Source organism: Lepisosteus oculatus, unplaced genomic scaffold (assembly GCF_040954835.1).
Source record: "Lepisosteus oculatus isolate fLepOcu1 unplaced genomic scaffold, fLepOcu1.hap2 HAP2_SCAFFOLD_88, whole genome shotgun sequence".
NCBI lineage: Eukaryota > Metazoa > Chordata > Actinopteri > Semionotiformes > Lepisosteidae > Lepisosteus > Lepisosteus oculatus.
In genome coordinates, this window is record NW_027168426.1 from 476,921 (window position 1) to 504,272 (window position 27,352).

The 27,352-nt window shown below is 44.5% G+C and overlaps 7 non-coding genes across 7 annotated transcripts; 4 read left to right on the forward strand and 3 right to left on the reverse strand.

Annotated features, from left to right (window-relative positions):
* Positions 1–4,748: 4,748 nt before the first annotated feature.
* trnar-acg (transfer RNA arginine (anticodon ACG)) lies at positions 4,749–4,821 on the reverse strand. Its single transcript has one exon. It is a non-coding gene; the product is annotated as a tRNA-Arg (tRNA).
* Positions 4,822–6,445: 1,624 nt separating this feature from the next.
* On the forward strand, positions 6,446–6,527 carry trnas-gcu (transfer RNA serine (anticodon GCU)). Its single transcript has one exon. It is a non-coding gene; the product is annotated as a tRNA-Ser (tRNA).
* A 1,342-nt stretch (positions 6,528–7,869) lies between these two features.
* On the forward strand, positions 7,870–7,951 carry trnas-uga (transfer RNA serine (anticodon UGA)). The gene has a single exon. It is a non-coding gene; the product is annotated as a tRNA-Ser (tRNA).
* Positions 7,952–9,646: 1,695 nt separating this feature from the next.
* Positions 9,647–9,717, forward strand: trnag-gcc (transfer RNA glycine (anticodon GCC)). Its single transcript has one exon. It is a non-coding gene; the product is annotated as a tRNA-Gly (tRNA).
* A 5,772-nt stretch (positions 9,718–15,489) lies between these two features.
* Positions 15,490–15,561, reverse strand: trnae-uuc (transfer RNA glutamic acid (anticodon UUC)). Its single transcript has one exon. It is a non-coding gene; the product is annotated as a tRNA-Glu (tRNA).
* Positions 15,562–15,762: 201 nt separating this feature from the next.
* trnah-gug (transfer RNA histidin (anticodon GUG)) lies at positions 15,763–15,834 on the forward strand. The gene has a single exon. It is a non-coding gene; the product is annotated as a tRNA-His (tRNA).
* A 7,493-nt stretch (positions 15,835–23,327) lies between these two features.
* Positions 23,328–23,401, reverse strand: trnai-aau (transfer RNA isoleucine (anticodon AAU)). The gene has a single exon. It is a non-coding gene; the product is annotated as a tRNA-Ile (tRNA).
* Positions 23,402–27,352: the final 3,951 nt, after the last annotated feature.

Below are 27,352 nucleotides of genomic sequence, written 5' to 3' on the forward strand. Positions count from 1 at the left end.
GTGTCGTCGTGTGTCTGCGCAACAAAGGAAAAGCACCTGTTTTGCTTTTCCCGCAACTTTTAAAACGCGAATGATCTGGATTTCTACATGATTGGCTCTTAAAATGTGATCTGATCTTCATCTGACGCATAATAATAAATAAAGACAGTCTTGTTTAACAAACAACACACACAACATTTTACATTGTCAATTCAGTTCAAATCAATGTATTTCTATATAGCACCTTTCACAACAAGGTTGTCTCAAGGCACTTAACAATGCAAGTTGTTAAGAGCCTTGTGTCTAATATGCCACTTAGGTTACGTGCTGTCTCTTTGAGGCAAATGTTTAAATCCTCTGAGTTAAGTGCTGAAGTTATAGTAGTCCTATCAGTATTGTTGCCTCCGATCAACAGATCCTCAGTTTTCTCAGAGTTGAGTAACAAAAAGTTTTCACACATCCAAGTCTTTCCTTCATTAATGCATTTAACTAAAGTGATAATAGAAAAGTTGTCGTTTGGTGTGAACAAAATGTTTATTTGAGTGTCATCAGCATATGAATGAAAGTTCATATTATTTTTTCGTATTATCCTACCTAGCAGCAGCATGTAGAGAGAGAGAGCAATATTGGCCCCGGCACTGATCCGTCTGGTACCCCAAATTGAACTGGTGACGTTGATGAAGCAGTACAATTATTAGATATTTGAACATAATGAAAACGATGAGTAAAATGTGAAGTAAACCACTGAAGGACGGTTCCAGATAAGCCAACCTCAAACTCAAGCCTGTGTAACAAAACAGAGAGGTCAACCGTGTCAAAGGCAGCTCTAAGATCTAGAAGCACAAGCACTGTTGCATTCCCCACATCAGTAGCTAAGAGAATATCATTTACGACTCTCGTTAATGCAGTTTCAGAAAGCAGACTGAAATTTCTCAAGTATATTATTTGAATCCAGATACGATTGACATTGGGCAACAACTATTCTCTCAAAACTTTTAGATTGAAATGGGACCTTTGAGACAGGCCTGTAGTTGTTAAGAACTTGTGGATCCAAATTTGACTTCTTAAGGAGCGGTCTAACAACCGCTACCTTAAATTGATCAGGTACAACGCCTGACGCAAGCGATGCATTCATCATACTAATTATAGGTCCTGCCAGTCCTTCGAGGGAATCTTTGACTAGCTGAGTGGGGATGGGATCTAGCGAACAGGTGGTTGACTTTGTCTTACGTCTGTGTCCATGAGTCCACCATAAGAAGAAATCTGAACAGGAGCGGTGATCATGCGAGGTCACCACGGAGGAAACCACTGCTCTCCCCCCAAAAAAAACCACCACTGCCCCTCTCAAGTTTGCTAAAGACCACATGGATGTTCCACAGCAACTCCTGGAACAATGTTCTGTGGACAGACATGACAAAAGTTGAACTTGTTGGTAAATGTGCACAGCGTTATGTTTGGAGATAACAAAACACTGCATACCAACTCCAAAACCTCATCCCACCTGGGAAACATGGCGGAGGCTGTACGGCTTGCAATCATCGAGGGACCGATGAATTCCAAGATGTATCAGGAAATTCTACAGCAGAATGTCAGGGTGTCTGCCTGTGATCTAAAACTCGAAAGAGGCTGGGTCATGCAGCATGACAAAAACAAAGGAGTACATCAACAACAGAGTGGCTGAAACAGAAGAAATTCCGTATTTTGGGATGGCCAAGTAAGAGTCCTGACCCCAATCCCATTGAAGTGCTGTGGCGTGATCTGAAGCAGGCCGTTCAGCGCAAGACATCCCAAAAATATACATGAACTGAAACAGTTTTGCATAGAGGAATAGGCCAAAATACCTCCTAACCGCTGCTCAGGTCTGACCAGCCGCTACAGAAAGTGGGGATTGAGGTTTTTGTCATAAAGGAGGTTCCACTAGCTCCTTAATATAAGGGTTCACGTACTTTTTCCATCAATGACCTTGATTGTTTAAACCATTTGGTCAATAAAGAAACAGCAATGTCAAATGTTGGGCGTGTGTTGTTTGTTAAATCAGACTCTCTTTATTAATTATTATGACTTAGATAAAGATAAGATCACATGTTAGGAGCCATTCATGCAGAAATCCACATCATTCCGAAGGGCTATTTACAAAAGTTTTTCTCCCAACTGTATGTGAGAGAAAAGAAGAGACGCTCACTGAGTAAGGTGGGGTTGTAGCTTTGCAAATCAAAAGGACATTTGTACGCTCAAAATGGGACAGGAGCACCCCAGATGGTACTCAAACCCACAATCCATGGCTTAGGAGGCCAGTGTCTTAGCCATTAGGCCACTGCGCCACACTGGGTGAGGTCGATCATGCTGATGAAGAGCCAGTTTTTTTTCCTTTGCTTTTTCAAAGGGATCCCCAAAATTAGGGAAGTTATGCAGCAGAAGGTTTACTGTGACCTGAGAAGGACCGGCATCCAATCACGGTGGTACACACACACACGCTCTCACTCATCTGAGCTACACGGCTACCAAGATGATCTCAGTTGCGCCGAGCTGGTACGGAACATATTGAACTCATCGACGGCGAATTGTCTCTCAGACAGGCTTTTCACCTCTGAGCTCCCTGACTGACAGTAATCAGCTAGGTAGTGAAACAGTCAGCTGCTTCTAAGCCTTAAACAGCTGCATCTCGGCGCTTCCACAGAGAGATGATTTGAAAGCCAAACATCGCCCATTGGGAACACCTTACTATCACTAGTTTAAGAGACTCTTAAGGTCTTGCAGAGGTGCCTGTCTAATAGCATGCGCTTTGCAAGCTATAGGTGTTTAGGCTGAGGCAGAATGCCTGTTAACAAAATGTTTTTCTAAAGGGGCCTCGCACTCTTTTCCAAGCAATGGTCACCATCCCCACCGAGTGTCACAATGTAGTCATGTCCTAGGACATCACCTGTTAGTCTCCATTTGTCTGCCACCAACACTTTAGGTTACGGGGTCACAACCGCACCCCAAAGACCAGAGGAGCTGTTGTCGTTCTGGCGGCGCAGATTGGGCTGAAGGTGGGGCGCTTGAATCTCGCTGTTGGAGGCCGTCTGAAACTGACCCAAGCCTTTCCCTTGAATTAAATGTAAATAAGAAATGAACCCCAGATGCATATGGAATCAATCACGTGTTTCCTTTGAGCCGTTTCAGAGACTGCTCCAGAGTTTACCTTGCACAGATGCGCAAAGATTAATGATGGGGGTGCACGCTTCCAGGCGTCTTACAACTGTAGGGACTGATTAGAGACAATTCGTAGCTTGTGCTCATTTCCCTCTATTCCCCGTGTTGCAGTGGTAGGATGACGTAAATTCCTGCTTCGACACGTAACGGCATTATAATCAAGTGCAGGAGCTGAGGGCTTTAGTTTTGTTTCGTTTTCTATGGCGTTCGTAAGCGCGCAAATCAAAGGCAATTCCTGCGTCTAACACGAATGTAAATGCTTTTGAAAGTGCAGTGTGGTGCAGCTTGTAAAATCCTTGTCCACATTTTTGGTTTGTTGATGTTTTTTCTGTCTGCCAAAGTTGCATTTTGACATCCGGACTGGGGGACTTTATCATTTGAACGTGAAGCCAGCCTTAAACCCTCTGAGGCGTGTCTGTCTGCCGGCACGAATCTTGTGAAAGGTATTTTTTTTAACGGAGAGCAACTTTAAAAAGGTTTCCGCAGCCAAATCGCAGTCCGTGTTTGATTATAGGAGGAATGCGGCGGCGGCGAGCTCGCATTTGTCGTGCTCGAGTGGTTAAGGCGATGGGCTCGAAATGCGTTGGGGCTTCCCCGCGCAGGTGCGAAACCTGCTGACTCCGGCGTCTGCCGCACGTCGCCTTGTGCCTGCGCGGCAGAGGCGAAGTGCCGCTTTTCCTTTCCTGGTACTATAACAACGCGAAATCGCTTGGACCCGCTGCCATGGAAATCAATTCTTCAGATAACTACACATTTTGCGTTCGCACCTCTGGTGCTCTACTTATGCCTTTGAAAACCTAATGAATAAAGCTGAAAGAACCGACACGATATGTAGGTGCTGGTAAAGCACGCAGTCAAGAACTGTTAACAGCAAGGGTTTCAGTGGGTTAACTGAGGAGAAGGCGTGATCGCTAATTGTTGACTTTTTATTTGGTGTTAGAAACACTCTTACTGTGCATGACGTGCAACAAATGTAGCCACAGAAATTGCATCACGCTTTCATGTATGCTATTGCAGACACCAACGTTGCCTAGATAGAAAACCGAAAAAGCCGTGGGTTTGCTTGCTGGTCTGAAGGATCTCTCTTCGAATCTCTATCATTTGTCAATGGAAGTAAAAGGCGCTGCAATCTCATACGTTCAGAATCAAACCCGCAGCTATTGTTCGACTTTATTTCTTGACTAATTACAACTGAGTGTCGCATGAGCAGTTACATAAACTTGTCTGGTATATTTGAACACAGGTGCCGTTCTTCAATTAAAACTAACAGTACATTGTCAGGGACATTCAGTTCTATACAAACAAGAGACAGACAAGAGAATATTTCTACCGTTCATGTGGACTACGTGTTGACTTACTGATCGGAATAATTGAAAGGTTCGGGCTCATAGCCGATGCAGTGCGTGCTAATTAGAACAGCAACGCTAAGCTCTCAGCACCGTACTGAGCCCAGGTGTTTTTCTAAAGCTGTCAGGTGCAGTTCATTTACATGAAGGAAATATCTTACTGGGTACGATTACAATGCAGTAAGTAGCACAGACTACTTAGGGAGTAGCCCGATGTGTTTAAAAACGACCCGAGCCAGGCAGGAGTCGAACCTGCAATCTCCTGATCCGTAGTCAGACGCGTTATCCATTGCGCCACTGGCCCTGGTGTGACACTGCAGGACTGTAACCCAGTGAGATGAGCACTGCACCTAGTAAAATATTACCCCCGGTCCATTCTTTTCCAAAAGTGAGAAACACCTGTTTTCTACATTTTGTCTGTTTTAAAACCATATCTCTTTAAACCAAACCAAGAGTTTGTCTTTTGCACTGATATTCTGATTCATTTCGATTTCAAAGAAAAAAAAAACATTACCTTCCAAAGCATCATAAAATTGTCCCTTCCTCCAGACTCTACTTCTCTCTTGTAGTAGTACAGCAGACCTTTCCAGGTGAGCAGATCACAGAGTCCGAAATGAGCTTCCTCCATCAAGCAAAGTACCTGAACATGACTCTGTCTTCATAAAAGCGCCCCTGTAATAAAGAAATTAAATCCGAAATCAAGAGGGCAGTTGCCTACTGAAGTTCAAGAAGTCATCAATTTTAACCCAGCAACACATTAAAGGCTGCATCTATACAAGTACGATTCTAGAAATGCTCACCAGATTACGTTTTAAGAAGGAACTGTGCCTCAGGTTCCGCCGAGATCTTAACTCGGATGGCAGGATTCAGAGTCCGGAGTGCGGACTGATGGCGCACGGAGGGTCCATATACTGTGGATCCCTCAGTGATCTTCCGCGTATTCAAACCGCCAGCGTGTGACTCCCCTGTCCCCGTGACCTCATTGCTCTGCTCTCGCCTCTGTGGAGCTGAGCCCGACTCATGGTAAAGTGGAAAAAAATATGCCCTCATCGTGGGATTTACTCTGGATCGAGGATAGATGTCACTTTTTTATCGTTGAACAGGATGTATGTGATGTGGCGACTAGGTTCAATATTGTATCCTTTTAAAAGATTAAGGACTGGGGTGAGCGTGATTTACCACCCTTTCAGCTAAGAACCCGACATGAGCACCGTTTAAGCTGCATAGACTCGGTCGTTTAACTCTTCTCCATTAGCAGGGTTAAGGTTAAAGAAAAAAAACATTGCTGACTTCTTTTTTTTTGCCAGCCGCTAGCGCTGATTAGCAATGTTTGTATTTCATGTTTTGCAAGTTCCATCCATTTTAAGAAAAACAAGTCGCGTTAAAGACAGGAAATGAATACTTGCATTTAATTAAGTCTAGCCGTAGGCGGTTGTCTGTAAGGACCAGTTCTGTTCGAGAAGACAGAACAAAGAAGGCACCACTGGGATTCGGACTCAGGATCTCCTGTTTAAGAGACAAGCGCTTTAACCAACTAAGCAACGGCGCCCCGGTAGTGTTGTCCTTTTGCAGCCACTTGGACACACCACTCAGACACATCTGCATTCGGTGTGTGCTCCGCCTGCTCGCTGAGCAAGTTGCCACCTTTACATACAATAGCAACATCGACACCAAGAGAAAGGATGACAAATGGCTTTTATCTGGAACTTTTCATGTCCAAGGAGCTCAATGTGCTTTCTGTGTACAACAGGGCCACTGAACTCCACAATGGCCACTGAACCACAGCAGTGGCTTGCTGGCTTGACATCTCCCAAGGAAAATGTTGAAATCGCATGAGGAACAGGAAAAGGACCCTTGAGTACGAGGGAAAAAAAAGAAAAAGATCATCTGGAGCGCGCCAACCCATGTCTGGACAGCCCAGTTTCATCGACGAGGTGGCCGAGTGGTTAAGGCGATGGACTGCTAATCCATTGTGCTCTGCACGCATGGGTTCGAATCCCATCCTCGTCGCTCTCTACGTTTGACGTTGGCTCTCCTTTTGTTTGCTCCAGTACTAGAGCCTTACATTTTCTAGCGGTGGCTGAACATGGTATAGTAGGCTAACGTTGGTATCGAGCAGTGGTAGTAACAGTATTTACGTGCCGCTGCTGCCAAGTGGCTCTGGGTTGAGACCTTGTTTTCACTTACTTGCAGCACAAATGGAGAAAGCGATTTTTGACAGTCTCTCGAGAGACTGCGCTAGGTGTTTAGGGATAGACTTTGTCAGTTCCCCCTGGGATGATGGCCTCTCAAATAGTTTGTGATTCCTCTAGACGTTTATACAGTAGAAGCCTGCTTCGTGGCTTAAATCCAAGCTAAGGAAACGAGTTAGAGGTCTGATGCAGAACTGCGAATTCAATGAAGGGGAACACTACAGTACATTGCACTGTATGTGTGAGGAAAGCTGCCCCCTACTGTTCCTTGTCGACCGAACAGAGGACTGTAAAGGATACCGCCAAGAAACTTTAGGATGCTGGTTGGAATCCAGCTCCAAAGAAGCCCCTTTGGGTGTTATGTAATCAAAAAGTAAGAACAGAGAATCTCCCTTTGATCAAAAGCGCAACAGAACTGTTTTCCGTGGAGCAGGTTTCAGACCCGTAGACCTGTTTTATTTGTAGGGCAGGGCGCATTCCCAAACGCGAATCTCCTGTTTTAGAAATGCTTTGGGCGGCATGAAGTGAAAATAAGAAGTGGGCTCCAGATGCACATGGAAGCAATCAAGTGTTTCATCCGAGCTGTTTCAAAGACTGCTCAACAGCTTTCCTTTTACAGAGGCCCAACGATTAATGATGGGGGTGCACCCTTCAATGTGCCTTACGACTCTAGGGAGTGATTGAGACGATTCGTAGCGTGTGTTCATTTCCCTCTATTCCCCATGTTGCAGTGGTAAGATGACGTAAATTCCTGCTTCGACACATAACGGCGTTATAATCAAGTACAGGAGCTGAGGGCTTTTGTTTTGTTTCGTTTTCTATGGCGTTCGTAAGCGCGCAAAACAAAGACAATTCCTGCGTCTAACACGAACAAAATGCTTTTGAAAGTGCAGTGTGGTGCAGCTTGTAAAATCCTTGTCCACATTTGTGGTTTGTTGATGTTTTTTCTGTCTGCCAAAGTTGCATTTTGACATCCGGACGGGGAGACTTTATCATTTGAACGTGAAGCCAGCCTTAAACCCTCTGAGGCGTGTCTGTCTGCCGGCATGTATCTTGTGAAAGGTTTTTTTTTTAACAGAGAGCGACTTTAAAAAGGTTTCCGCAGCCACCTCGCACTCCGTGTTAGATTATAGGAGGAATGCGGCGGCGGCGAGCTCGCTGTAGTCGTGGCCGAGTAGTTAAGGCGATGGATTTGAAATCCATTGGGGACTCCCCGCTCAGGTTCGAATCCTGCCGACTACGGCGTCTGCCGCACGTCACCTTGTACCTGTGCGGCAAAGGCGAAGTGCCGCTTCTCCTTTCCTGGTACTATAAAAATGCTACATCGCTTGGTCCTGCTTCCATGGAAAGCAGTTCTTCAGGTAATTCTACTCTCTTACCAAAGCTGTTAGGTTCCTTTCCGTGGTGAGATGGGTTGTCATGCAACGCTGCCACATAGTGCCGACAGACAAGTGTGTTGCGGGAGAAGAGAAAAGTGTTTGAAGATTTAAGAGTGTCTTAGGTGGAGCCAAAATCAAGTGTCACAAATGCAAGTGGGAAGATTTCCAATGTTTAATATGGTCAAAATAAGCGGAAGTTACCAGCTGGTCCGGCACAGTCTGCCATGCTTTTGTCATATACTGTAAAGTGGTGTGGAACTGGGTGTCGAACTGGAGCCTCACCATTTGCATATGTGAGGCTCCAGTTATACATCGAGTGTCACATTAAATGACAAAAATGAAGAGAGTTAAAGCACCTGGAGAGGTTTTCTTACAACTTTTGAGCTGACACAGTTTTGGAAAATGTTTCCTTCACGGTGCACTGAACAACATAGGCAGCCAAGAGTCTCCAAAACAAAACAGAATGGACAGATAGGAGAAAATTCCCACTCGTCCTGAAGTTCCCAAAATCCAGCACTGAGCGTAAACAAAGTGTCTAAGTAGCGTGGGAATGCTAACCCTAACCCTAGCTGGAGTTTGAGCAATCCAGCACTGAGCGTAAGAAGATGAGTCAAAGTAACGTCTAATCGGATTAGTTTCCTTAGAGCTGGTTCAGAGTTTGCTCAAGAGTTTACCTTTCACAGATGCGCAAAGAAGAATGTTGGGGGTGCACGCTTCAAGGCGCCTTACAGCTGTAGGGAGTGATTCGAGACGATTCGTGGCGTGTGCTCGTTCCCATATACCGTACGACCCGGGGTGCAGTGCTAGGATGACGTACAATACCGCTTGGGCACGTAACGGGGTTATATGCAAGTGCAGGACGTGAGGGTTTTCGTTTGTTCGTTTTGTTTTGCTCTGCTTTGCTTTGTTTTGCTTTCCATCGCGTTGGTAAGAGCGTAAATAAAAAGGCGATTCCTGTGTCTACCACTAATGTAAGAGCTATTTCAAGTGCGACGTGGTGCGGCTTTTCAAATGCTTGTGGGCATTTCTCTGTTGTTGATTCTTTTTTTGTGTGTAACAAAGTGGCATTTTCATGTCCGGACGGGGAGACTTTATCATTCCGACATGAAGCCACCCTTAAGTCCTCTGAGGCGTGTCTGTCTGCAAGGCTTGTATTTTGGAAATGTTTTTTTGAAACGGAGAACGACTTTGAAATAGGCTTCCGCCGGCGCCTCGCGATCCAGGTAAGATTGTAGCAAGAACGCAGCGGCAGTGGGGCTTGCTGTAGTCGTGGCTGAGTGGTTAAGGCAATGGACTAGAAATCCATTGGGGTCTCCCCGCAGAGGTTCCAATCCTGCCGACTACGTTGTCCGCTTTCAGTCGGTGTGTTTCGGCACAAGCAAAGAAGCGCGCCTCTTTGCTGTTCCTGGTGGTTTTAAAACGCCCAATCGCTTGTACCCGCTGCCTTAGAAATAAGTTCTTCAGCGTCCGCAAATGGCATTTTGCAGCTGGAAGCAGATGTCGACGCGTTTTGCACAGAGCACCAAAAAAGCGTCTTTTTTAAAGGCCCAGGCACTGAGCATTGGTGGTTCAGTGGTAGAATTCTCGCCTGCCACGCGGGAGGCTCGGGTTCGATTCCCGGCCAATGCAGTGGCTTTTGCAGCGAGCGGCTCCATCACTTGCATCCCCTTGCAACTCGCAACTGAAAACCCACTGAAGCTAAGCAGGTGTGAGCCAGGTCAGTACCTGGATGAGGATGAGCTACAGGGAAAAACAAAGCTTCCAGCTGGAAGCGGTGTTAATGGTGCCGGCGGGGGGGCGCTCACCCTGAGGTCTGTGCGGGTCCCAATGCCCCAGTATAGTGACGGAGATGCTGTGTTGTAAAAGGGCGCTGTCTTTTGGATGAGATGTAAAACCGAGGTCACAGCGCTCTGTGGTCATTCAAAATGACCACCAAAACCTTTGACAAAAGCTCTTGGTAATTGATGGTCTTCAATAATGCTTCTCCTTTAGGTACATTTTAAATCAGCTGAAAAATGCTGTGAAATGGGGGGGCACTTCAGGCCAGTGTAGGATTTGGGTTACAAGAACCATGAAACTGCACGAGAAAGCCCGTACACTGATTACACGGCTTTCTATTCAAAGGAGGACAAAAGAAATTCCCTGAGTTTGATTTTTTGCAGCACAGAGAGGAGCACTGTCGTGAGGCTGGTTAGCTCAGTTGGTTAGAGCGTGGTGCTAATAACGCCAAGGTCGCGGGTTTGAGCCCTGTACGGGCTAGGTCCAGGTCCCTGTTTGTGAAACAGGCAAATGACTGTCTCAGGGGCCCATTCCTCATTCTCAAGACACATGTATGCAGTATGTACACTGTGCATTGAGCAATAGGGACTGAATACACCACAGGTAAGGTTAGAAGTCATTCTGAGGTGCCACATGTGAGGGATACAGCTAGGCATCCGAAATGTAGGGTTTGAGACCCTTCAGGAGTACTGCATCCTTTGAGACAGACCCGTGCATGTTAAACAAATGATCATTTCTTTCGGCATTAGGGACTAAATATACTAAACATATGATGCTAAAATGTTATTTTCACATATATTAATGTAATAAATGATTGCTTATGCTTTAGAAACAAATCTAATTAAAATAAAAGCTTAAGTTTTGTATTTATCTTGTACCATAGAACATGATTTTCTTTGTATTTCAAGCCCACAAAGTGTCCAAATGACGCACTACATGATATAAGGAAGATTATCACATGCATATCGGTATTATCTTTCTTATGAAAATGCATTCCTTTCATTACCTTTTACTTTTTAAAATGAACTCAAATTGAGTATAATGTAATAATTTAAGTAGAATAGATTCTAATAATATAATGATCCAGTGTTTTGCACTACTTCACTGCTTCACTGCTCTATGCCATCTGGAAATAAATCCTCAGACTGCTTACTGCCCTGGGCATGTACCAATAAATTAAAGGAGCACATCTGTTTATCACTGCGTTGAAGCAGGAGACACACAGTCTCTGCAAACACATCCTAGATACAGTGTTCCAGCACCTTTGACCTCATCCAGAACATATCATTTCTTGAAAGGGATTGCTGTCCGAATGCACATCTGAATCCCAAGCAGAATCTCTAGTAAAATACGATCATTTGTGAAACAGGCAAATGACTGTCTCAGGGGCCCATTCCTCATTGTCAGACACATGTATGGAATGCTTTCACCGTGCATTGAGCAATAGGGATTAAAAACACCGCAGGTAAGGTTAGATGTCATGTTCTATGATCATTTCTTTCAGCATTAGGGACTAAATATACTAAACGTATGATGCTAAAATGTTATTTTCACATATATTAATGTAATAAATGATTGCTTATGCTTTATAAACAAATCTAATTAAAATAAAAGCTTAAGTTTTGTATTTATCTTGTACCATAGTACATGATTTGCTTTGTATTTCAAGCCCACAAAGTGTCCAAATGTTCTATGATCATTTCTTTCAGCATTAGGGACTAAATATACCAAACGTATGATGCTAAAATCCTGAAAAAAGGATGTGCTCCATCTCGTCAGTAGATTGGATTCCAAAACTGATTTGGGTCAATATACATTACCTTTGAAATTAAAGTACAGTCTACTGTAGGGAACCATCAACTTAGAAAGCATTGGCCTTCCCTGGGGGTCAGGTAGGTGCAAAAGATAAACCTTTATCCTATCTTTATCTTAAGATAAGTGGCCAAGCAGTATTTTTCCAAGTTTCACCAAGCACATCATGTTGCCATAGTAGACAAAGTTCTATAAAATGTTAAATAACTTTTAAAAAAAGCATCTTGGTCTTACAGTACTGTACAAGGTGAATTAAACTGTCCCTGGTAATAAAAAGTAATTAGAAGCATCTCAGAAACTTTATCTCTAGAAACATTAGCTGTTTTATATCATGTAATTTAGTGTGATGTTGTCAGAATTCAAGGACATTATCACACACAGAAATTGGTTCAGTTAAATCTAAAAAACACAGCTAAACATGGGTTTAAATGTAACAGAAGTCTTACCTCTTGTCAAAAGATTTAATTCAAGAAGCGATGTAATAAATGATTGCTTATGCTTTATAAAGAAATCTAATTAAAATAAAAGCTTAAGTTTTGTATTTATCTTGTACCATAGAACATGATTTTCTTTGTATTTGAAGCCCACAAAGTGTCCAAATGATGCACTACATGATATAAGGAAGATTATCACATGCATATCGGTATTATCTTTCTTATGAAAATGCATTCCTTTCATTACCTTTTACTTTTTAAAATGAACTCAAATTGTGTATAATGTAATAATTTAAGTAGAATAGATTCAGGTAGGAAATATAGAGTCATGATGTATATGGCTGACATCATTTCACATGGGTGAATTTTAAGCTAAGAAATAAAAACATTTACAATGAAGATACCATTGCTTAATTTTAAATGCCTTTAAAAAATAAATGCCTCCTGAGAATAATTTGCCACTCCCAGATCCTTGGTAAGGTACTGTTTGAATCCAATCAGGAGAGGAGCATCCAGGGAGTGCTTTCTATAGAGTCCAGCTTGGGCCACTCTCTTCCAGCCTGCTGATACTTTTTAACTACTCAGGGCCTGTAAGGATATAAAACACCGGTTTAAACATTTTATACCTATAAGACAAATTAGAATTTTAGTAAAAAATAGATACATCTGAAAAATAAAAAAGTCTTACTGCTGATAGAGTTCTTCAGAGCTCACATCTTCCCCTTCCTTATCCGCTTCTGTTTCAGTTTCTAGAGCAGCCTCTGGCATCTAATCCTCCTGGACAGCGGCCTCTTGCTCAGGGCCGCTGGAATGCAGGTAGATTCTTTTCAACATGCTTTTACATAATATGTTGTAACAATGATTTCAAAAAGAAACTACAGAAGCCTTACAGATTAAAAATATCTCACCTTGCCAATGTGTCTTCAGGCTTCCCATGTACAAAAAGGCCCAAGGACTCTAGCAGTCTTACAACCACTATCCTGTTTGCCTCACCAGACACGATCTCTATTCTGTGGTAATCCACGATGACCCCCTTCTTCAGGTGATTCATCATGTCCTCCCTCGCCTGTTGAGAGGCCATCCTGATCTTTTCTGCCGTGGCGTGCTTCATACACGCCCTCTTCAAGTGAGCAGGAAGCTGATCAAGAGTATTCAGGTACATCTTGCACACCAGGGGAATCCGCGCGGGTTTCCTTTGAAAATAAATAATACCATCTGTGTATAGAAACAAGCTAAGACTGATTTCTTAAATTATCCTTAATTTTCTCTCTCATAGTTTGAGCATAATGATTTTATTGCATTTATATAAGAATTGCTCATTGCTCCTAAATAAATAATGGTTTCATAAAAAAATGAACACTTACTTGGTCTCAGTCACAGACTTTCCAATAGAAGCCATTGTGGAGTTCAGCAACTGCAGGTCCTAGAAGTGGGGAAGGAATTTTAAAAGAGAAATTGAATTACAATACAGAAGGAATGGCTGAGGGTTCACTGAAATATATAAATATACAAATTCCAAAGACTGAGTCCATATAGAAACAACTACCTTTCATTTTCAGTATAAGAAAAAAAAAACATTATCTTCCAAAGCATCATAAAATTGTCCCTTCTTCCAGACTCTACTTCTCTCTTGTAGTAGTATAGCAGACCTTTCCAGGTGAGCAGATCACAGAGTCTGAAATGAGCTTCCTCCATCAAGCAAAGTACCTGAACATGACTCTGTCTTCATAAAAGCGCCCCTGTAATAAAGAAATTAAATCCGAAATCAAGAGGGCAGTTGCCTACTGAAATACAAGAAGTCATCAATTTTAACCTAGCAACACATTAAAGGCTGCATCTATACAAATACGATTCTAGAAATGCTCACCAGATTACGTTTTAAGAAGGAACTGCGCCTCAGGTTCCGCCGAGATCTTAACTCGGATGGCAGGATTCAGAGTCCGGAGTGCGGACTGATGGCGCACGGAGGGTCCATATACTGTGGATCCCTCAGTGATCTTCCGCGTATTCAAACCGCCAGCGTGTGACTCCCCTGTCCCCGTGACCTCATTGCTCTGCTCTCTCCTCTGTGCAGCTGAGCCCGACTCACGGTAAAATGGAAAAAAATATGCCCTCGACGTGAGATTTATTCTGGAGCGAGCCAGTGTTGCGCATAGCTGCCTTCAAAGCAGTTAACCCAGGTTCGATTCCCGGCCAACGCAGTTGCGAATGTTTTCAAATGCTGTCATGAGCCTTGGATTGTGACTAGCAAAGCGAAGCCTTTTGAAAGAGCTAAAGCACTGCAAAACGGAATTGAAGGAGAATCTTACAGGGGATTCTGAGCAGCGTCTGCATACATGCAGTCAGATAAAGGTGCTGAAAGCTTGAGCTACTCTCAATGTCATGCTGCCCTTCCCCGGAGTAAATCTGTTACATTGAAAGAATGCTTCTGGCAGGTTCAAAAAGGGACCCTTGTTAATTGGAGAAATCAATGATTTCGAATGAATTCTGTATGCGTTAAAAGACAGCTATACACAGAAAACATGCAGGACACTGCTCACGATGTTTCCCGAGCCGAAACACAGTGCGTTTTTCCAAGCCATTTGACAAAGCCCACCCACTGAAAACTGCAGCAGATCGTGTAAAGACGTTCAACTTTGTAACTACTGCACGCACAGGAAGCAGAATAAATTCCTCTTTTCAAACTGTCAAAGGTTTGCTTTGCGAACGCTGCAGGACATCGCACAATCTCTTTTGAATGGGGACAAACGATTTCTTATGGGGCGCAGTAAGTACAGACGTTTAAAATGCTCCACTCATGCCGACGATGCAGCATGAAGAAGCGCAACCTAACGTTTGACAGACAAAAGCCAGGCGCCGCTATGAGCAATATGAAATCATACTGACAGCACACGGCGTTTCGCGCTGACACAAAAGTAATCTCGACAGACGCTGTTCTCTGCATAAAGCTGAAAGAGCTAAAGAGCGTTCCTGTTGACACGTAACAAGCTCGTTTCTTTCTACCATGATATCACCGTGACCAAATCTGTCTTTATGGACACGCCTGTCATGGACGGAGCAGGAAAGACGGCGCCACATTCTACAGCCCTCTCCACGCAATCGACGAAATCGGGCTACTGAAGTGGAGAAAATCGCCTCTCCAGAAAGTGCAAATATCATCTTGGAGAGTATAAATCCTATTGCCGAAGGTCAGCCCTGTCTACCAGAGTGACCCTCCCACCTCCTGCAGCGATGGTCAGCTCGTCTCACACGCGAGAAGTTTCGGCTGGAAACAAGCGCCCCCTCTTCTCGCACGTTTTGCACGTTGAGTAGTTTTAATGCGGCTCCTTCGTACACAGTGCTGATCTTTTGGAAAGCAGGAGGCAAAATTGACACGTTCCCATACCGGGAGTCGAACCCGGGCCGCCTGGGTGAAAACCAGGAATCCTAACCGCTAGACCATATGGGAGTGCACAACCCTGCTGTTCCGGGCATCATGCAAGCAAACTACATAAATATGAGAAAACACGCAAGAGAGTTGTCACTCAGAGTGTCGAAGGGTCGATGTATACTGGGGCTCAGTTGAAATGCAACGTCAGGACTTTTCCGAATTATGTCACATGAAGAGAGCACAGCCTTTTCCGCCCTGCCATGTGTGTATCGGTAACTCGCCGTGATCGTATAGTGGTCAGTACTTTGCGTTGTGGCCGCAACAACCCTGGTTCAAATCCGGGTCACGGCAGAATAGGGGCGTCTGCTTTTACTACTTGCATGAATGAAGGCAAAAAAAAGCCAATCGATGTGAAGGAACGGCGCTTTACAGAGGAGTACTGCCTGACTGGATCGTTGATGAACGACAGAGGCCACTCCGACCTCTTCTCGGGTTTCTTCAATGACTTACTAAGGATCTTCTTCACATTCGCCCATGCATGGGAAGCCAGTTACACCAAAGCAAACGCAGGAAAGTGCATTTCATGCAGAGACCAGGAGGGACCTGTTTACACCAAGAGTGGTTGGAGTATGGAACAATGCGCCAAGCCCTGTTTCTGGAGTCGATTCTTGATTAGATCTTGGGCTCACTAAGAGGCCCCCACTGGGTACTAATCTTTCTGTTGTTCTCGCAGGTGTTGCGCTGCTTTTGAGCCGACAGAGCTCGTCTTGGTCTGTCGGGACAGCCCAATTGCAAATGATCGGCTCCAGGTACAGAAAAAACGTGCGTTTGGTACAAGAGTGCATGAAGGCACCGGAAATACATTGGGAACAAATGACTGGTGGTTCAAGACCTCTGTGAAGTGCAGGAGCGTGCAAGAAGAGGCTGTTTGCACCCAGTCTCGAACCGGGGACCTTTCGCGTGTTTGGCGAACGTGATAGCCGCTACACTACGGAAACCTGTAGGGACTGCTGCTGGTGTCTCGCTTGCGTTTCGGGCTGAGAAAGGGACGCGTCACTTTAGGCAGAGGGCGCTGGAGAGAGGAACAAAGGGCGCGATGAAACAAAATGCCGAAACCCGGGATCGAGCCAGGGACCTTTAGAACATACTCTCACGAATCGTTAGAATACGTGCGTTTGATCATCAATTGCGTAACAACCACATTCGTTCGACTTGAGCCATCAAGCTCATAGTTTTCAAATCTTGAAAGCTGTCATTGAGCACATCATAGTCTGCAGTACGCCCCGTAACTTGCGTACTTCAACAGAAAGAAGAGCAGACAGCTCCATAAATATGCGAGGCGCAGAGAGTGCAAGGCGAGCCGCACACGTTTCGGTGGCTGAGAGAGGGCAGTTTTTGCTTCTGCATTTCCCAAGTAAGGACGCATGACAACAAGCGATCGCGGTGCTCATTTACGACATAGTGGTGATGAGTTTTCAGTACGTGTTCTTTTGAACGAGCAATGAGGTTGCTGCCTTGGACAGCTGACTGCATGCTCTCATTGTGCCACGTGATGAGTATTCACCAGGCTCGTTCAGTCATTAATCACATTCCATCGTTTGCCATAAGCAGATGCTGCAAGGTGATGTGGATATCAGTTCCCAGTCTTGTGGACGAGGACAAAAAGAGCACACAAGGGCTCATCCGCGAGTTGAACCCAGGACCTCCCACACCCTAAGCGAGAATCATACCCCTAAACCAATGAGCCACGGCAGCACTTTCCATTTTATTCTGTCAGCGAGCTTGAGGACGGGGGAGAGGCGTCATTCGCTCGTCCAGTCAGACCTTCATCAATAAGTCAAGAAAGCCACAATTACACGACTGCCTTGCAGACGAAGGGCAGTGAACTGCACCCGGTAAGAGGGGAACAAGCGGCACTAGGCGACACCGAGGCATGAGCCCCAGCGAGGGGGGTTAGCTTGCATGGTACAGCGCTCGCTTTGCATGCGAGAGTTAGTGGGATCATTTCCCATGTCCTCCAGGTGTGTGCTTAGAGCTTGATGTGCCGAAAGGTGTCCTTTAGCCTGTGGTCACACCTTGCATGGAGAGCGTCATGCAGCTGTCAATCATTTCGCAGCCACGCCCCCTCTTCATCTTCTCTCTGCCTTAAGCGTCTCCGCCACTCTCTCTTGACATTTCATGTCAGCATGTCAGAAGTCTGAGTGACGTTTTTAATGGCTGAGTGAGGGCATGATGCTGAAGCAGAGAGGCCACTTCAGCCAGAGAGACTTGTGCTAGGTGAGATCTGAAAAACAGACTCGCAACAGAAACAGACCAAAAAAGTATCGGTGAGATCAAAAGGCAAATGCAACATCCAGCAGAGGGCGTCTAAAGAGTAGGGAACGGGCGACTGAAATCCATGAGGCAAACTTTCCGGCTGTGTACTGCAACTGGCCTCGTTGGCGTAGTTGGTAGCACGTCAGTCTCATCATCTGAAGGTCCTGAGTTTGATCCTCACACGGGGCAGGGCTGCTTCCTCTCTTGCTCTTTTCAAACACTTGCGGCAACTGTTCGCTCATAACCACGTCTGGAATGCGTGACCTTTACACGGGGGAGAAGCAACGCCGCATCCCTTTTCTAAAGAACATTCACATTCAGAAATAAGTCAAGAAATTTGCCATTACTTTCGCTCGCGCTGCTGTCAGCCTGCCCATGTTGCCAAAGAAAGATTCACTCGGCGTCAACATGACAGAACAGCGATCACTTGAAAACACTATTCCACACTCCGTAAGCAAGAACTTCAGTGTTTGCAGTCACCCGATATGCCGATAGTCAAAGGAGCACAAAACACGAAGCGTCAAAAGACAAGATGAGTTGATGGAAAGAGCGTTGAATTGATGAGCACAAAAGTTCAGCTCGTACAATAGGCAACGAAGGTCCCGGCGTCATCATCGCACTTGAAAGGACTGCCTTGCAGACTAAGGGCAGTGGGAGGTTGCTGTTTTGAGATGGAGGCATTGGGATGGTGGGCCGAGATCTATTCTTCTTAAGGAATTCTTCATCGTGAAAGATCGGTCCACAGGTCATCCAAAGAACTTACAAATTTTTTGGACTCAGGGAATCACGTGCTTCCGGAAGGGAGTGAAGTGCTCAAACACATGACATGCCCCCTTGATCTCACATGCACAATTCTGCTGCAACATGCACAGCTACCGTCCACACCAGGCAGTGGGGCTTCAGCAGAATTTGCTACGCCACCTGCAATTACATATCCAGCTGCACACATATACATGGCCCCTCTGTCCTTTTCAGGATCTCAAAAAAAAGCATAGCGTGGTTTTCCTGCAACCTGATTGACCGCATCTCCCTCAGAATGTGCCCCGTTGCATTCATTGCTGAAGCAGGACGGAGGCTAACGGGCATGCCAGAACAGTTAGGCTCAGCGATCTCTCCAAAATATTGTGGTTGTAGTGGAAGAAATATGGTTTAAATTGTACCTTGGTATTTCAAACTCTCTCTAGAATGTTATCCATTTCTATTTTATTTTGACAGGAACTGGCTAATGACACTAGATGAAAAGAGAAGAAAGAAAACACAACGTTTCGGCCGTGGAGCCTTCTTCAGGTGTGAGGGCTCCACGGCTGAAATGTTGTGTTTTCTTTCTTCTCTTTTAAGCATGGAATAGACCTATTACTTGTTCCTTTGCAGCCTACGCATGCTGACACAGCTCCCCACCTGAACTGCTAATGATGCCTGGTAGTTTGTGGTACTTGGGTATTGTCTTATGTTTGCTCAAACTGCATATGTGTGATTGCATATTTTTGGGTATTTTCATATGTCAATATTTAATTCACTGACATTCCTGTATGCTTGGAAGAAAGGTAGATTGGATTTGGCACAGGACGCCTGCCCATATTTGTTGATCATTGTTGGGCTGGAAAAACAATGATAAAAAGTGTATGAAAAAAGCTCTCTCCAATATTTCCCTTCTCTTCGCCATGGTTACACTGCCCGTTCTTTCCGTCTTTTGTCCTTCTACAAAGATTCCAGGGCTCTTTTTCCACCATATCAGAATATTTTTTTCTCTTTTAAAGGCTGTAGGTGGGGTGTGATGGACTGTACCACTATCATAGAAGATTTTTTCAGGACACATCGCAGTTCCATAGTAGAATTTATCAATAGTAGAATTCCATAGGACATTATTTACCAACATATTACCCAGTGTGAGACTCTGCCAGTAAACCTCAGAGCATTGAGTTCTCCACTGATAAAGATGGCTGTCTGAAGTCATGAAATCCACTGCTGGGATGCCTGAGAGCCAGTAATTGAATCTTGGCTGGAATTAGGCTTTCTATTAGTGTTGATCTTTGGGAATTATGTGGTAAAAAGGGAAAACTCCTTTACTTTAGTCACTTTGAATGTTCAAATGTATAGAACCTGCAAAACTAAGCAATGAAAAAAATCCATCACCACTCTCATGATAGCATAACTCATAGTCTCTGCTGTTATGTAACAATACACACTTTCAATTTTCTTATCGCCTGTCTCCAGAGAGAATGTTGTTAGTGCTGATGACCTTGAATTAGACCTTGTTGACTCTGTAAAACAATCTTCCTCTGCTTAGATTTTCACTCAGATTGATTTTGTTCTCAGATTATTCCTGGCAGGACTGAGTTTCTAGGAAATGAAAAGTGAAAGAAAAAGTACAGAAGATCAGCCCTTGAATATACAACATTGTGCAGTGAGATTGTTAAATGTATTAGCTGCTATCCTGTGCTAGAGCCTGTCGTGGTAAGCAGTGGATGACAGGATCTAGCACAGATACTAATGAAACACTGTTAATGAAAGATAAAACACTTGAGTCTTATTTTAGTTTTCCATTTCCCTTTCATTTGTGATGTACTGTACAATAGGCCACAGAACATGCACAAAAACAGATATGCACACATTCACACCAGGCAATGACAGTCTGCCCAGTCAGAATCTGAGCTGAGGTATCAGAATTCTGAATTCCCTGAATTCTGTCATGGATCATCCACAATAAGGGCAATGTTTGAACACGAGGATCCCCAGGAGAGAGCCTAGTAACAAATCTTGGAGCAAAAGCAGATGATTAACTTCATAGTTTGTGTGGTTGAGCCAAAGTTGAGCATGAGGATATGTGAGTCACCATTCTTAGAAATGGATCCAACTTCAGACAGGCGTCAAAAGTAAGAGTATACAGTGCTGGGGCAATGACACTTCAATGATCAGAAGGATAACAAGAGTTTTAATGCATTGAAATTGATTTTCTGGTGATGCACACTGTCATGGAACTATTAATTTTTTAAGGATCACTTACTGACGTCAGACAGCTGCCAATTCTCCAGACTGGAAGGATGAACAGTTTATCCCCCTAGGTACCATATTTCCATATTTCGAAGCATTGGAATAATACATGTCATACAGCAACATAAAAACAGGAAGACAAGTATCACAGCCCCTATAATCGGTGTTAGTAACTTAAAAGAAAAACATTCCCCCTGGCCCAAACAGTGATTCTAACCAGGAGAGAAAAGCCGGTGTATCTTTTATGCCTCTCTCTTTATTCACCTTGTCTTTTAGTTCTTTTAAATGCTGAATAGCGAGCGTAAGATTTCCGTAATCATAGTCATTAGCTGGAATATATGTACAACAGGAGTCTCCTACTAAAGCATAGACTCCTCCAGATGCTGCATTTTGAAGGTCCAGCACGAACCTGTTCTGAAGTGCCATTAATCTAACTCCCCTTAATTCTTGTTTGATAGCGTCTAAGCCTTCTAACATGATATTAATAAAAGAGTACATTTCATAAAAAGTCGCATGGGTGAGGCTGTAGAATGAGGCATTAAAGCACATATATAACAAGATGCATTAAATTTCTTTAACTTTACAGTATGATTTATAAATTTATACCACAAATTACTCATATCCCCCTCATTATCAGTTTCATTCAGCCAGTTTGTATACAAAGAGGCTTCGTGTTTAGATTCTTCCTCTTTTGGGGTGGTGACAGGCTTCTACATAAAAAGGAAAAAGGCTGTGCACATCAGTCCCAAGCAGGTTATCCCCATCTGTCCTTGTGGAGACATCACTCCTGCACTTTGTTCAGTTCGTTTGTGACCTTTTTACAGTGGGAAGCATGAATCCAGGGCACCATTTCTGTGACCTTCACAGCAGTGGCAGTGGTCAGCAGCACCTGGTACAGCCCCCTCCACCTGAGTGAACACCATTTCTTTTTCCTGAAGTCTTTCACCAGAATCCAGTCTCCTTATTCACTCATTAGTTCTTACAGCACAGGTAAATCCCTGTGGGCTGGAGCCCAGCATAATCCTAGGCTTTTTTGGTCAACATTGGTCAACAGATTGGTCAACAACTGGGTAATAACTCTTAGAAAAATCTACACATTGTTCCCCTGCCTCAGCTGTGACGTTTTGTAGAACAATTCTAGCTGAAGTTGTAAAATTTCTCTTTGTTCCGTTCCTGCAAAACATCTTATTATGAACAAACAAACCACAATAATCATTTGCATCTAGGGGAATCACTCCCAAGGGTAACCCCCCTTAAAGCTATATTGTTCTACCCATCAGGTTCTGCCACTAGATAAGAGAACCTTTCCCATGAAATCATTTTTTGACCTTCATGATCCCTTCAGGGCGTACAATTAGCACAGAAGCAGCAGCTTTAGTCCACATGTTTTTCAAACAGGATATTAACGATATGATCATAACGAATAATACCAGACCCACAAATATGTATTGAACCAGAGACCCTCTCCATGTTCCTAGCACAGACTGTAGCCATGCACCAATACCCCAATCATCTGGATTGCAGGATTTACGAAGAAAATTATTTTCGCAGTAATTAATTTATTATATTTACTATATTTATTATACACGTGTAAATTAATTACTGCGAAAATAATTTACTTCGTACACTGTGCAGAGTGCCGTATACTCCTAGTTGCGGCACACACGATACATACAGTAAAAAGCCTCAGGCACTGTGTTAGATGTGTTTTCGACGTTATATATGCTTTTATTAATGTCGTCGATTTTACGGTTGCAATTCGACGTTGATTATACGTCGAGGCGACGTATATATACGTATAGCCGTATTTTCGCCGTGAATATACGTATATTCGACGAATCAATGCCCACTGGGTAAACTCTTGAGCAAACTCTGAACCAGCTCTAAGGAAACTAATCCGATTAGACGTTACTTTGACTCATCTTTTTACGCTCAGTGCTGGATTGCTCAAACTCCAGCTAGGGTTAGGGTTAGCATTCCCACGCTACTTAGACACTTTGTTTACGCTCAGTGCTGGATTTTGGGAACTTCAGGACGAGTGGGAATTTTCTCCTATCTGTCAATTCTGTTTTGTTTTGGAGACTCTTGGCTGCCTATGTTGTACAGTGCAGCGTGAAGGAAACATTTTCCAAAACTGTGTCAGCTCAAAAGTTGTAAGAAAACCTCTCCAGCTGCTTTAACTCTCTTCATTTTTGTCATTTAATGTGACACTCGATGTATAACTGGAGCCTCACATATGCAAATGGTGAGGCTCCAGTTCGACACCACTTTACAGTATCTGACAAAAGCATGGCAGACTGTGCCATGACCGGCAGATAACTTCTGCTTATTTTTACCATATTAAACATTGGAAATCCTCCCACTTGCATTTGTGACACTTGATTTTGACTCCACCTAAGACACTCTTAAATCTTCAAACACTTTTCTCTTCTCCCGCAACACTCTTGTCTGTCGGCACTATGTGGCAGCGTTGCATGACAACCCATCTCACCATGGAAAGGAACCTAACAGCTTTGGTAAGAGAGGAGAAAAGAACATGGCCCGTATGGGGATCGAACCCATGACCTTGGCGTTATTAGCACCACGCTCTAACCAACTGAGCTAACCGGCCTCACGACGGTGGTCCTCTCTGTGCTGCAAAAAATCGAACTCAGGGAATTTCTTTTGCCCTCCTTTGAATAGAAAGCCGTGTAATTCAGTGTACGGGCTTTCTCGTGCAGTTTCATGGTTCTTGTAACCCAAATCCTACACTGGCCTGAAGTGTCCCCCCATTTCACAGCATTTTTCAGCTGATTTAAAATGTACCTAAAGGAGAAGCATTATTGAAGACCATCAATTACCAAGAGCTTTTGTCAAAGGTTTTGGTGGTCATTTTTAATGACCACAGAGCACTGTGACCTCGATTTTACATCTCATCCGAAAGACAGCGCCCTTTTACAACACAGCGTCTCCGTCACTATGCTGGGACATTGGGACCCGCACAGACCTCAGGGTGAGCGCCCCCCCGCCGGCACCATTAACACCGCTTCCAGCTGGAAGCTTTGTTTTTCCCTGTAGCTTACCCTCATCCGGGTACTGACCTGGCTCACACCTGCTTAGCTTCAGTGGGTTTTCAGTTGCGAGTTGCAGGGGGATGCAAGTGATGGAGCCGCTCACTGCAAAAGCCACTGCATTGGCCAGGAATCAAACCCAAGCCTCCCGCGTGGCAGGCAAGAATTCTACCACTGAAACACCAATGCTCAGTGTCTGGGCCTTCAAAAAAGACGCTTTTTTGGTGCTCTGTGCAAAAAGCGTCGACATATGCTTCCAGCTGCAAAATGCCATTCGCGGATGCTGAAGAATTTATTTCAAGGCAGCGGGTACAAGCGATTGGGCGTTTTAAAACCACCAGGAACAGCAAAGAGGCGCGCTTCTTTGCTTGCGCAGGAACACACCGACTGGAGGCGGACAACGTAGTCGGCAGGATTCGAACATGCGCGGGGAGACCCCAATGGATTTCTAGTCCATCGCCTTAACCACTCGGCCACGACTACAGCAAGCCCCGCTGCCGCTGCGTTCTTGCTACAATCTTACCTGGATCGCGAGGCGCCGGCGGAAGCCTATTTCAAAGTCGTTCTCCGTTTCAAAAAAACATTTCCAAAATACAAGCCTTGCAGACAGACACGCCTCAGAGGACTTAAGGGTGGCTTCATGTCGGAATGATAAAGTCTCCCCGTCCGGACATGAAAATGCCACTTTGTTACACACAAAAAAAGAATCAACAACAGAGAAATGCCCACAAGCATTTGAAAAGCCGCACCACGTCGCACTTGAAATAGCTCTTACATTAGTGGTAGACGCAGGAATCGCCTTTTTATTTACGCTCTTACCAACGCGATGGAAAGCAAAACAAAGCAAAGCAGAGCAAAACAAAACGAACAAACGAAAACCCTCACGTCCCGCACTTGCATATAACGCTGTTACGTGCCCAAGCGGTATTGTACGTCATCCTAGCACTGCACGCCGGTGCGTATGGTATATGGGAACGAGCACACGCCACGAATCGTCTCGAATCACTCCCTACAGCTGTAAGGTGCCTTGAAGCGTGCACCCCCAACATTCTTCTTTGCTCATCGATGAAAGGTAAACTCTTGAGCAAACTCTGAACCAGCTCTAAGGAAACTAATCCGATTAGATGTTACTTTGACACATCATTTAAGGGATCCTTGTTAATTGGAGAAATCAATGATTTCGAATGAATTCTGTATGCGTTAAAAGACAGCTATACACAGAAAACATGCAGGACACTGCTCATGATGTTTCCCGAGCCGAAACACAGTGCGTTTTTCCAAGCCATCTGACCAAGCCTGCCCACTGAAAACTGCAGGAGATCGTGTAAAGACGTTCAAGTTTGTAACTACTGCACGCACAGGAAGCAGAATAAATTCCTCTATTCAAACTGTCAAAGGTTTGCTTTGCGAACGCTGCAGGACATCGCACAATCTCTTTTGAACAGGGACAAACGATTTCTTATGGGGCGCAGTAAGTACAGACGTTTAAAAAGCTCCACTCATGCCAATGATGCAGCATGAAGAAGCGCAACCTAAAGTTTGCATTCCTAGCACCGTTGCAACCTAGCACTGTTGCATTCCCCGCATCAGTAGCTAAGAGAATATAATTTACGACTCTTGTTAATGCAGTTTCAGAAACCAGACTGAAATTTCTCAAGTATATTATTTGAATCCATTTGATGTTGGGCAACAACTATTCTTTCAAGACTTTTAGATTGAAATGGGACCTTTGAGACAGGCCTGTAGTTGTTAAGAACTTGTGGATCCAAATTTGACTTCTTAAGGAGCGGTCTAACAACCGCTACCTTAAATTGATCATGTACGACGCCTGACGCAAGCGATGCATTCATCATACTAATTATAGGTCCTGCCAGTCCTTCGAGGGAATCTTTGACTAGCTGAGTGGGGATGGGATCTAGCAAACAGGTGGTTTACTTTGTCTTACGTCTGTGTTCATGAGTCCACCATAAGAAGAAATCTGAACAGGAGCGGTGATCATGCGAGGTCACCACGGAGGAAACCACTGCTCTCCCCCCAAAAAAAACCACCACTGCCCCTCTCAAGTTTGCTAAAGACCACATGGACATCGCCCATTGGGAACACCTTACTATCACTAGTTTAAGAGACTCTTAAGGTCTTGCAGAGGTGCCTGTCTAATAGCATGCGCTTTGCAAGCTATAGGTGTTTAGGCTGAGGCAGAATGCCTGTTAACAAAATGTTTTTCTAAAGGGGCCTCGCACTCTTTTCCAAGCAATGGTCTCCATCCCCACCGAGTGTCACAATGTAGTCATGTCCTAGGACATCACCTGTTAGTCTCCATTTGTCTGCCACCAACACTTTAGGTTACGGGGTCACAACCGCACCCCGGAGACCAGAGGAGCCGTTGGCGTTCTGGCGGCGCAGATTGGGCTGAAGGTGGGGCGCTTGAATCTCGCTGTTGGAGGCCGTCTGAAACTGACCCAAGCCTTTCCCTTGAATTAAATGTAAATAAGAAATGAACCCCAGATGCACATGGAATCAATCACGTGTTTCCTTTGAGCCGTTTCAGAGACTGCTCCAGAGTTTACCTTGCACAGATGCGCAAAGATTAATGATGGGGGTGCACGCTTCCAGGCGTCCTACAACTGTAGGGACTGATTAGAGACAATTCGTAGCTTGTGCTCATTTCCCTCTATTCCTCGTGTTGCAGTGGTAGGATGACTTAAATTCCTGCTTCGACACGTAACGGGATTATAATCAAGTGCAGGAGCTGAGGGCTTTAGTTTTGTTTCGTTTTCCATGGCGTTCGTAAGCGCGCAAATCAAAGGCAATTCCTGCGTCTAACACGAATGTAAATGCTTTTGAAAGTGCAGTGTGGTGCAGCTTGTAAAATCCTTGTCCACATTTTTGGTTCGTTGATGTTTTTTCTGTCTGCCAAAGTTGCATTTTGACATCCGGACTGGGGGACTTTATCATTTGAACGTGAAGCCAGCCTTAAACCCTCTGAGGCGTGTCTGTCTGCCGGCACGAATCTTGTGAAAGGTATTTTTTTTAACGGAGAGCAACTTTAAAAAGGTTTCCGCAGCCACCTCGCAGTCCGTGTTTGATTATAGGAGGAATGCGGCGGCGGGGAGCTCGCATTTGTCGTGCTCGAGTGGTTAAGGCGATGGGCTCGAAATGCGTTGGGGCTTCCCCGCGCAGGTTCGAAACCTGCCGACTCCGGCGTCTGCCGCACGTCACCTTGTGCCTTCGCGGCAGAGGCGGAGTGCCGCTTCTCCTTTCCTGGTACTATAAAAACGCTAAATCGCTTGGCCCCGCTGCCATGGAAAGCAATTCTTCAGATAACCACACATTTTGCGTTCGCACCTCTGGTGCTCTACTTATGCCTTTGAAAACCTAATGAATAAAGCTGTAAGAACCGACACGATGTGTAGGTGCTCTTAAAGCACGCAGTAAAGAACTGTTAACAGCAAGGGTTTCAGTGGGTTAACTGAGGAGAAGGCGTGATCGCTAATTGTTGACTTTTTATTTGG